This window comes from Crocuta crocuta, unplaced genomic scaffold, assembly GCF_008692635.1.
Source record: "Crocuta crocuta isolate KB4526 unplaced genomic scaffold, BGI_CrCroc_1.0 scaffold290, whole genome shotgun sequence".
NCBI lineage: Eukaryota > Metazoa > Chordata > Mammalia > Carnivora > Hyaenidae > Crocuta > Crocuta crocuta.
In genome coordinates this window covers 8,379,371-8,391,701 of record NW_027527429.1, presented here as the reverse complement: position 1 = coordinate 8,391,701, position 12,331 = coordinate 8,379,371, and positions in this window count along the sequence as shown.

The window sequence follows — 12,331 nt, the reverse complement described above, 5'->3', positions numbered from 1 at the left end:
CTGGGCCAGATTGAAAAACAGTCCAAAAGGTCACCTGTCTCATTAAGTATTTCACACCCCTCCCCTGAAGTTAAAAATACCACTTCTGTGTTTCTGTATTCCCATAATACATTGTGAGTATGACTTTATGCAGTAAAAAATTTGGTTTATTTGAGGTTTCTTGCGAATGTCCAGCTAACATCATGCTTAATATGTACCAGGATTCCTCTCCTATGGCCATGCATCCCTGGAATCATCAACTTAAAAGACAGCAAGGACTGATCTTACTGGGAAACGGAAGCCTCAGGCAGCCTCATGATACCAAAGGGCAGCATCATGAGAGCACATAATGTGCGACAAAAGTATATGCTTAGACCACTTCACACCCACTAGGACGGCTATCATCCAAAACACAGAAAATAAAAAGTATTGGCAACGGTGTGGAGAAAATGGGAACGCTTACGCATCACTGGTGAGAACGTAAACAGGTGCAGCTGCTGCGGAAAACAGTTCGGTGGCTCCTCCGAGGGTGAAACACACAGAGGTGCCATATGGCCCAGCAATTACACCCCTCAGGATACGGCCATATGAATAGAAAACAGGTGTTCCAGTTTGTTTAAGATTTGTGTAAGAATGCTCGGGGCAATTTCGTCCATAGTGGCCAAAAGGTGGAATCAGCCCAGCCCTTTGTCAGCTGATAGATGGGTAAGCAGGCTGGGGGACAGCCGCACTATGGAATGTGAAGTCACAAGAGGGGATGAAATGCTGATACATTTGCAACACAGACAAACCTTGAAAACATTAAGCCAAGTGAAAGGAGCCAGACATAAAGAGCACATCTGTATGATTCCATTTATATGAAATGTCAAGAATGGGCAACTCCATAAAGACAGAAAGCAGCTTCTGATTACCAAGGGCTTGGGGAAAGAGGACATGGGGAGTGACCTGCTTTAAGGGTGTGAGGTTTCCTTTTGAGGTGATGAAAATGTGGTTATACAACTTTGTGAAAATGTACTGAAAGCCACTAAATAGACCCTTTAGAATAGTGTTGGGCTTTATGGGGCATGAATTTTATCTCAACATTTTTTAGGCATGTGCTTTGACGGAGGCAGGTGTTTGTCACAGGCACTGCTTCTCTCCTTGCAACATTTCTTAATCCTCCAGGGTCAACCCCAATCCCCCCATCTCCAAAGCCACCCACATCCCACGAGCCGCTGGAGGCCTGGATGCCGGGACAGGAGAGGTCAGCCCGCTGCGTGACCTTCACCCCAATTTGTGCCTATTGCTTTCCTGCTACTCTCAGAATCTGGAGGTCATGCAAGCCCCAGGAGCACTTAGATAATCCCAATGCCCTGGTGTCAAGGGCATCAGAGGGACCTCCCTAATGCTCAGCATTGATTGACAAAAACCAACACTGAATGGATTCCATGTGAAGTCAGAACATTCTAAAACAAGAGGAAACGAAAGTGAGCCCCAGAGGTCTATTTAAATGTGTGACAAAGTTCAGGGTAATGTGAAAAAGAGGAAATAGACCCTACTGTCTTTGTATAAGAAACCAGAGAAAATGAGAATACGTGTGTGTTATTTTCATGAAAAGAAACACAGGAAGTATAACAGAAACTAATGAAAAGGGTTAATGGTGTCAGTGGGAGGAACAGTATAGAAGGCACAGACAGGGTGGTGAGACTTCTCTTATACACCTTTCTCTATCATTTTAACTTTGAACCATATAAATGTCTTATGTAGGCAAAAACCAAAATTAAATTTTGCAAGGATGGGACAAGGCAAACCCTACCATAGAGTGCGAACACGAACAGAACAAACTGATACTATATCAGACTGATAACAGAGCAAGGAACGAATTCGAGTACTCGGTACATCCCTAATGGGATCTGTTCTAAGAACAAAACCAACTGTAAAAAAAAGAATCTTATGCTTTACTTAGTAGGCGTTCTATGAGTAGTAACATTGGTCTTGTAATTCTGAAACTCTTTTATGCATAATATAGTATTAAGGAAATAACACATTTGACTGTAAGAGGAAAAAAAAACACTAGTAGTAAGTAAAAGAAGTTAAAGAAAAACCCTGCAATGTTAAATTTGGAAATATCAGTTTGAACTCATGATTGTTTTAAAAATGAATTTCCAAGTTCTGTTTATTAACAGGCACTCCTGTAGCAATGAACATGTTATGTATATAATATAGCCCTGTGCTCTTGTGTTCTAGCTGGCTGTCATCCACCAAGAAGGGAGCCAGGACTCCTCGAAGAAAAGGTTAATTCTAGCTCTGGGGCTAAACATGTACAGCGTGAGCCCAGTATATCTTGTGGTGCCAAAGATTAAATGTGATCATGTCAAAAGGACACAGGAACTGACCTACGCAACTCCCCACTGCTCAGCATGGGATTATGTGAACACCGAAATGGATTAACAATAGTATCAGGTTATAACCCATTGTTTAAGTAGGCTCCATGCCCAACGTGAGGCTCGAACTCACAGCCCTCAGATTAAGAGTCACGCGTGTGCTCTACCGACTAAGCCAGCCAACCACCCTATATAACACATTTTTTAAAATCCATAGATCTACAGTGATTTTTAGGGGGGCGGGGAAGATGGAGTAAATTCCAGCTAGTAAATGTGGAAGGAATAAATGAATGAAAAACCACCACTTTGCAACCTCCGTTGCAATACTGGATGCAGGCAAGCCCCATCCGTGATTGCCAGGAACTATTAGGTGAACGGGATACTCCCTTGATGCCAGGACCACGTGAGGATCCCACAAATTACCTACTAATCACAAAGGAAAGAATGGAGAATGCCACTCAGCATCACCAAGAAGGCACCACTTGACGTTATCTGCCCTCTGACGCGATACAAGTATACACTAAGAGCTAGCCAAGCATATTAAACCCGAATCTAGCCATGAGTAAACCACCAGATGAATCCAGCACATGGGATGTCCTACAAAGCCAAGTGGCCAGGACTCTTCCAAAAAGCCAATGTTACAAAAACACAAACAAATAGCAATGGCAACAATCAAAAGGTGACAGACGGTGTTAGATCCTGAGAGACTAAAGAGACATAACCAAGTATCACACGTGAACCTCGACTTCATTCTGGAAAACATCCAGCTTTAAAAGACATGTGGGGGATATGTGGGGGGGGGCAATTGGAGAGATTTGAATACAGATGGTCTACTGGATGCTATTATGGTTGTGAAAATAGTATCGTGGTTTTGTGGCAGAACATCCTTTTTAGGAGATGTGGAGATACTTAGAAGTGAAGCATCGAGATATCAGCAACTTGCTTTCAAATTGTTCAGCAAAATAAAAGTAAGCAACACAGAAAGGGGGAGAGAAACAGAAAGCAAAAATGATAAAATGTTAACAGTTGGAGAATCTAGAGGAAGGTGTAGGGGTATTTAATGTACTCTCTTTTTCAACTTTTCGGTAGGTTTGACAACGTCAGAATAAAATGTGGGGATGGAGGCAACTGCAGGGTGGACAGAGCACTTTGTAATGAGCCAGCTGCCATCCACACGGGACTTTTAGAAGAGCTCCCTGCATTATACTAGCCTAACCCTCCTTTTAATTCTTTCTAAAGGCAGCGGGAAGGGTGTGCCTCTCATTTTCCTTGAGCCCCCTTCCCCGATTCAGCCTCTGGTAAAACTTCCACCATTTACAGACACTCTGAACCCAACACCCTTTGGAAAAGTATAATGAATGGCAAAGACACTGGCAAACACCATACGGGTAGACAGAAGGCGTCTCCCACTACCCAGAGCCCCGAGATGAGGATACCACGCCCGCAGCAGGTTCCAGGACCTGTGAGTCTTCTGGCTGGTTCTAGCCCTGTGCTCAGGTGGGGGAGGAGGGGGGTCTACCTACCTTGCCTCCCCCATCTTATCTTCTAGGACACCTGGGGCTATTCCTAAGTGGACCTTGGAATCTGCTGGGGAAGCCTTCTATTTCTTTCCAGCACCACCCTGGCTCAGAACAGCATTTGTCNCTTGTGGGAATGAGCACTGGGTGTTATATGGAAACCAACCTGACAATCAACTATTTAAAAAATTAAAAACTAAAAATAAACCAGCATTTGTCCATTCATGCCCTCACCTATTCAACCATTTGACAGGTATTTCTTGAGCATCAGGCGCTGTTTGGGGCACTAGGGATGCCCTGAAGAACACACAGCCATGGTTTCTGTTCTCAAGGCAAATTGCAACCATGAAAAGAGCCACAAAGGAGAGGAACAAGGTGCCAACACAAGCTGATAAGGGGAGAAACTGCTGAGGTGACATTTCAGTGACAAGCAGGAAATACAATCTGGGGCTGGGATGGATTTGGGGGATGATAAGGAAGAGGGCGTGGAGGGACACTCTCAGGGGTTCTGATTCGTATAACTGGCTAGATGGTGGTGGCCAAATGGTGGTACAGAAGAGGAGTCATGGGGTGCAAGCCCCCAGGAATTAGTAGAAACTGTGGGTTGCAATGTGTATGTGTCTCCTGGGGCTCCTGCAACAAATTAGCATAAACTTTTTGGCTCAAAACAACAGAAACTTATTGTCTTGCCGCTCCCATGGCTGCGAGTCCAAAATCAAGGTGTCGGCAGGGCCACACTCCCTCTGGAAGCTCTAGGGAACATTCTGTTCCTGCGTCTTCCAGCTTCTGGTGGCTCCGGGCCTTTCCTGGCTTGTGGCTACATCACTCCAGTCTCTGCTCCCGCGTCCACATGGCTTTCTCTTCTTCTGTCTGCATGGCCTCTTCCCTGTGTGTCTCTCGGAAGGACACTTGTCGTTGGATTCAGGGCCCATCCGAGTGATGATCGCATAGATCTCTTCATTTCAAGATCCTCAACTATGCCTGCAAAGACCCTTTCTCCAAATAAGGTCACATTCGCAGGTCCCATGAATTATAATGTGGACATATATTTTGGGGGGCCACCGTTCAGCCCACTACAGGATGAGGCTCTCAGAGAACCTAGGGGTTGGGAGGCAGCGGTTACGCTCTCTCTCTTTCTAGCGTGGTACTGGCAGCTTGTGGTCAGGGCCACTCATATTAGAACTGCACTGAGAAACCCATCACTCCCTTGGGCTCTCACCACTTCTCAAGAAGAAAACAGAAGGCATTCTGGGAAATGCTGATAGGCCCCAAAGCCATTCTCAGCTATGCAAATGATATCCCCTCTTCAGGGCCTGTTTTCAAGCCTCCCCTTTGCAGGCCACCCCAGGGCCTAGCTATCTCATCCTCCAGGGGACTCTATGGCCTTGGGCCTTGATCTTGTTTGAACCCCTGGACAAGCATTTGCTGGCTGCCCACTTTATGCGGGACCCAGGCTTCTGAGAAAACTCATTTGGCAATGAACCCTGCTAATGGCTTTGGCGTGCTAGCCCTGGACCCATTCTGTGAAGTCCCAGATTTCCTCAGGGTGGGGGCGGGGGGTGCATTAGCAAGACGTTCAAAGGTCAATATAAAAAGCTAAAATTCCTTTAGCCAAAATCATTCTCAGAGATCACCTTTAAACCGCCAAGAGCCAGACCCTGAAGCTCTAAAGGAAAAAATCAATTTGTTCTCTTGCTCAGTAGGTGGGCTATTCCTTGCCCTGGAACGGATCTAGTTTGAAAACGGAGGTGGGAGGAGGGAAGAGGGATTTTTCTCTTTTGTTTTTTCCTTTCCATATTTCATAGTTGGCTTTCCTAAATTATGGGCATGTGCATGGCAGCTCACGGCGTATTAGTCTTCTCATGAATGAGCCACCCTGACCCAGGCTCCCTGAGAACAGAAAGAAATGGTCTCGTCTTGAGTGGGCCAAAGAGCAGCCTGTACAAGGCTGGACAGAGCAGGTACCGGATGAAGTCACTGAGGCAATGCAGGGAGGAGGGGGGAGAACGTGAGCATCCTGTGAGTCTCACTAATCCTAATGACTCTCAGCTATTTTCCCAAATGGAGATTGCTCCCATCGAGAGGAATTCTGGGGTGAGCAGTGAATAGAGGGCTTTCTCAGCTCATAGCCCAGGTCCAGCATCTTTCCTCGGGGGCAAATACCTACCCAAAGCCGCAACGGGGACAACAAAGGCCAACCCATCCAATTCTGGAGTTTCAGGTGGCAGTCATGTCCAGAGAGCCACTGTGCTCGGTGCCTGACACAGAGCTCGGCACATAGTGAAGGCTCATCAAATGTTGACTGTCTCAGAGGATTCTCGGGTCTGCTGATCTCAGTCAGGGCCCTGTGGCTCTCCCTGTATCAGTCAGAGTTCTCCAGCGAAACAGCACCAACAAGAGGCGGGGAGAGAGAGGGAGAGATTTGTTTTGAGGGATTAGCGCACATAATTCTGGAGACTGGCAAATCCCAAATCTGCAGGGTAAGCCGGAGACCCAGGGAAGAGCTGATGCTGCAGTTTGAGCCCAAAGGCATTCTGCTGACAAATTCCCCCTCTCTCGGGGCAGGTCAGTCAACTGATTGGATGGGGCCCGCCCACATTATGGAGAACAGTCTGCTTTACTCAAGTCTACTGATTTTTTTTAAATATTTTATTTATTTTTGAGAGAGAGATAGAGACAGCATGAGCAGGGGAGGGTCAGAGAGAGAGAGGGAGACACAGAATCCAAAGCAGACTCCAGGCCCTGAGCTAGCTGTCAGCACAGAGCCTGCTGCAGGGCTCGAACCCACGAACCGTGAGATCATGACCTGAGCTGAAGTCAGATCAGATGCTCAACCGACTGAGCCACCCAGGCGCCCCTCAAGTCTACTGATTTAAATGTTAAGCCTATCTTTAAAATACATTCATAGAAACATCTCGAATATTTGACCAAATATATGGGCGCCATGGCCCAGCCAAGCTCACACATAAAATTAACCATCACACTCCCCAACACCTGTCCCGTCAAGGCCTTCTGGGGATCGCTGAGGATTCGGGTTCTCCCTCATTCTCTCTGCCTCTCCCTTTCAGGCTGGGCTGACCCTGAAGCTCTCCCCTGCCCTGTTCTACACAAAGAGGTCTAGGTACTTGAACTCCTCTTTTCTGGACCTTTCTTTCCAGCCAAGCAGTTCCCAAAACTTTGGCAGCTCCCAGAATTCTATTCTCCCCAAGAGTCCCTCTAGATGGAATCAAGGGTCGTTGGCTATGTGGGTGGCTCTCCCTGCCCCCTCCTCCCCACTGCGTCCTTGCCAGCCTAGACCAGCAGGAAACAAGATTAGGATTAATTAGGAGCCCATTACCTTGCTTAATTTTCTTTTAGAGCTTAACATCATGTGAAATAATAGTATTGTTCTGTTTGTTGTTTGTCTCTCTCCTACAGAAAGAGACTCTCCAGGAGAGTGGGGATCCCATCCCCAGAACCCAGCCCAGCAACCCACACAAAGAGCGTCTCAGAGTAACTGTTCATTGGATGAAAAACATTTCCTAAACTTTTTTGTTCAACACATGCTATGCCAAGGTGTGGGTTTAAGCTCCGCTAGCCAGCCGTTTACAATCTCTGAGCATCTCTGCACATGCGCCAAAATAGCCTTTAATTTCTCTCTGCTTGGGGACTAGACCCGCCCTTCTCTGAGCGGCAGAGTCGCCTCCTCTCCTCTCTCCTGGAGTCTTCCCACAGTTGAGGGTCCCAGGGCAAGGACTGCGTCCTCAGAGGCATGGGCGCTGAGTCAATGAGAGATGCCTGGGGTCAAGGTGGAGGAAAGGGAGCAGGGCACACAGGAGGAGGCAGGTGGCGGTTATCTCGGTTCAGTTCGAGGATCCATCCACGCAGTCAACAGCGGTTCTGGGCGGGGGGAGGAGGGGAGGGGGCGGGGAGGCGAGGGGTGTGATTTGGGGGCAGCTCCAACTTTGCACCCAGCTCTTCCTGAAACCTCTTTTGGCCCTGAGACCCTGGGGACGCCTCAGGGCCACCTGGATTCGAAAAACACCTGGATCAGACGAAGCAAGGTTGAGTTTTGCCATTCCCGGGGCTCTGAGAGCCCAGACCTCCGGAACCGCGGCCCGACAGCGCCACCTGGTGGTCACAGTCGCTCTGTCCGCGCTGGGAGTCGCCGCTCAAGCCCTTGGCCCTTGAGAGTGCAGGAATCCCCGCGCGCCTCTAACTAATCCTTCTTACCAAGGCAGGACTTTGATTGATTTCCCCTTTTATTTCAAAAGTAATGTATATTTCATATGAAACACACGAGTAAACAAAATCCCACCCATAGAGTTGGCGGATTAAAAAAAAAGGGCATCCCGTTAAATTTGGATTTCAGATAAACAACGAATAATTGCGTGGGCCTTGCTTGTTCTAAAAATTCTCAGTTTATCTGAAATTCAAATTTAACTGGATGTCCTATTTCTTTATTTGCTAAACCTGGCACCTCTATATCCATAACCTAGTTACTCTCTAGTCAACACATTGAAGTATATTTATACAGCTTTTTAAAAATCCCTATATGTACATTTTTTTACCCAAAAAAGCAGAAAGAGGCTTATAAGGTAGACTGCTTTGCAACCTCATTTTTCCATTTAACAATATCCCATGAACGTCTTTTAATAGCATCAAAGTTTCTCTTACAGCCTACTTTTCCATGTTGACATAATATAAGACTCTGACATCTGGACAGAATTATAGTTTCCTGGTTGCTTTCTTTTTTTCAAGGGCCCAACTGCCCTGGGCCTTATCTGGTTTCCAATACTTCACTACCAGGCTCACTTTCTTCCGCCCTTGCTGCAGGTACCAGCCGGAATTCTGCAACACAAGCAAGCAACGAGTAGGCCTTTCTTCAGAGAAGCACTAAGGCCTGGGCTCAGGAATTAGACTATGGGGTCAAAACCCTCTGCTGCTCTTCACTCAACAGCAACAAGGCCATCGACATGGCCTATAACCTCTCGGCAATAGCCTCCTTGATTGCAAAGTGGGGCTGGTGATCATGGTAGAGTTATTGGGAAAATTAGCCTTTCTCTTCCTCACCAGATAGCAACCTCCATGTGGGCAAGAAACTTTCATGTCTATCATGGCCACCATTATATCCTTATAGAATACACTTTAATGCTTGCACATCACAGGCATTCAAGAATGTATGCTGACTGGGGCACCTGGGTGGCTCAATCAGTTGAGCGTCCAACTCTTGATCTCAGCTCAAATCATGATATCAAGGTTGTGAGTTCAAGCCTGGCATTGAGCTCCATACTGGGCATGAGGCCTACTTACAAAAAAATTGATAGATAGATAGATAGATAGATAGATAGATAGATAAAATACATATATACATACATATATGTATATGCCAAATGAGCAAATTTCAGATACCTTCCCACAGGAGGAAAAAGTGTGACTGTCCAGGGTGCCTGGGTGGCTCAGTCGGTTAAGTGTTTGACTTAGGCTCAGGTCATGATCTCACAGCTCATGAGTTCGAGCCTGAGTCAGGCTATGTGCCAACAGCTCAGAGCCTGGAGCCTGCTTCGGATTCTGTGTTTCCCCCCTCTCTGCCCCTCCCCTGCTCATGCTCTATCTCTCAAAAACAAACAAACATTAAGTATATATATATATATATACATAAATTTTAAACAGTGTGACTATCCACTTTGAGGGAGATAGTACAATACTGTTAGGGTCTGTTATAAGATACACTGAGGCTTATTAATATTTTTGAGTCTATTTGAGCAAAACTCAACTCAAATTGGGCAGCGCCAAACTAGAAGTGGTTAGGAGTACTCAGCTGGTCAGAGTCACGGGAAAGACATATAGAGAAAGTATAGAAGCAAAGAAAGGAAATTCTCTGAGTGTAGCTTAAAGCCTCGTTGGCTGTTTGTGATTGGTTGTTCTTAGCATTTTGATTTTTTTTAAGTTTATTTATTTATTTTCAGAGAGAGAGCACAGATGGGGAGGAGCAGAAAGAACCCCAAGCAGGCTCCACACGGTCAGCACAGACCCCGATTTGGGGCTTGAACCCACGATCTGTGAGATCATGACCTGAGGCGAAGTCAGACGCTCAACCAGCCGAGCCACCCAGGTGCCCCTGCATTTTGATTTCTTAATCCTGGGACATTTACAGGCTTAGATTTTGTTTCTCCTACACAGGCCGCCATAGCATTAGAGACATGAGTCTCACAGCTTCCTTGTTGAATTAATTTAACAGATCTGACATGTGTCATAGCCACACGTTCCTGCAGCCAGATTAGCCCCCCTGGTCTCTCCCCACAAAACAGCTGCCACGCTTCCAGCCCACGTAATTCAGTCATTAGGTTTGCGAGCTCCTCCTGCGGCAGAAAAGGGAAGTCTGTGCAGTATGTGGGTGGGCTCCAGGTTAGACAGACCAGACTTGAATCCTGGTTCTGCCACTTTCTGGCTGTGTAACTTTGGTTTTTGGGGGGTATTTTAATGTTCATTTTCGAGAGAGACACAGAGAAATAGCTGGGGAGTGGGAGACACAGAATCCGAAGCAGGCTCCAGGTTCTGAGCTGTCTGCGGAGAACCCGACGCCAGGCTCGAACCCACAAACCACTAGATCATGACCTGAGTCAAAGTCCGATGCTTAACCCGCTGAGCCACCCAGGCGCCCCCTGGCTATGTGACTTCGTAGTAGTTTCTTATGGCTGCAAATTACCACACCCTTGGGAGCTTAAAACAACACACATTTGCTATCTTACAGTCCTGTGGGCTGGAAGTCTCAACAGTCCTGTGGGCTGGAAGTCTTGCTGGACTAAAATGCAGATGGTGGCAGTGCTGTGTTCGTTCCCGGAAGCTCAAAGGAAAATCCATTTCTGCTGTACACTGAATGCTGTGTTCCCCCAAAATGCACAGGGTGAAATCCTAACCACTAATGTGATGGGGGCCTTTGGAGGTGACTTGATTAGGTCTTGAGGGTGAAGCCCCCTGACCCACTCCTTCCACCATGTGAGGACACCGCAAGATGACAACTATCTATGAACCAGGAAATGGGTTCTCGTCAGACACTGAACATTCTGGCAGCTCAGTCTTGGATTCCCAGCCTCCAGAAGCAGGAGAAATACATTTCTGTTGTTCATAAGCACTCCTGGTCTATGATATTTTTGTTACAGCAGCTGAAGATGATGAAGACAGTCCCCTTGCCTTTTCCAGCTTCCACACGCTGCCCACAGTCCTTGGCACATGGCCCCTCTCCTCCATCCCTAAAGCCAATGCTCTGGCATTCTTCTATAGTCACATCTTCCTCTGACTCATCCCTTCTGCTTCCCTTTTAGGACCTTATCCAGGACCTACCTGGATAACCCAAAATAACCTCGCTATTTAAAAGTGAGGGACTAGCAGCCGTAATTCCATCTGAAACTTTAATTCACCTAACCTAACAAACTCACAGGTTGCAGGGATTAGGACATAGGCATCTTTGAGGGACCATTAGGCTGCCTACCATAGACCTAGAATAATTATATAACCTCCAGGAGTCCGTTTCTTCATAAAGTTCCTGCATTGGTTGGAGCAGGGCTTAGGTGATTACATGAGTCATTTATTGCTGTGTAACAAGCTATCACAAAACTTAGTGGCATCGAACAATATTATTCCACCGCCTTTTGTGGGTCAGCTATCAATGAAGCAGTTAGCTAGATAGTCTAGTGTGGGTCTTTCGAAAGGTTGCCGTCAAGGTATCAGCCATGGGTCTAGTCATCTGAAGGGTTGCCTAGGGCTAAAAGCTTCCAAGATGGCTCCCTGTGTGGCTGTTGGCAGGATGCCTCAGTTCTTCACCTGTGGACCCCTCCATAGGCTGCTTGAGTGTCCTTACAATGTGGCAGCTGGCTCCCCTAGGAAAAGCAATCCAAGAGAGCCCAACAGAATTTACCATGTCTTTTTACCTATCTAAAATAATTAAATTATTTTTCAAAATAAATAAGAATCACCCACATCATTCTGTTAGATCTGGAGTTAATCACTGATCGTGCCTACATGAGGAAGCCTCCATAAAATCCCAGCAGTGTTGGGCTCCAGAGAACTTTCAGGTTGATATACACGTGGAAGGTCAGGGAGAGTGATGCGCCTAGAAGCGGCATGGTGGCTCCGCGCCCCTTCCCATGCCCCTTCCCACGCCCCTTACCCTACACATCCCTTCCATCTGGATTCATCTGTGTCTTTTATCAAATCCTTTTATAATAAGCTGGGAAACAGTAAGTACACTGTTTTCCTGAGTTCTCAGACACATTCTAACAAATCCATCAAACCTGAGGAGGGGACCGTGGGAAACTCAGATTTATAGCCAACTGGTCAGAAGCACAGGTAATGATTAGCATCTGAAGGAGGGGGCAGTCTTATGGAACTTAATCTGTGGGATCTGATACCATCTCCAGGAAGACAGTGTCAGAATTTACTTGGATTGGGGTGCCTGGATGGCTCAGTTAGTTAAGCATGGGACTTCGGCTC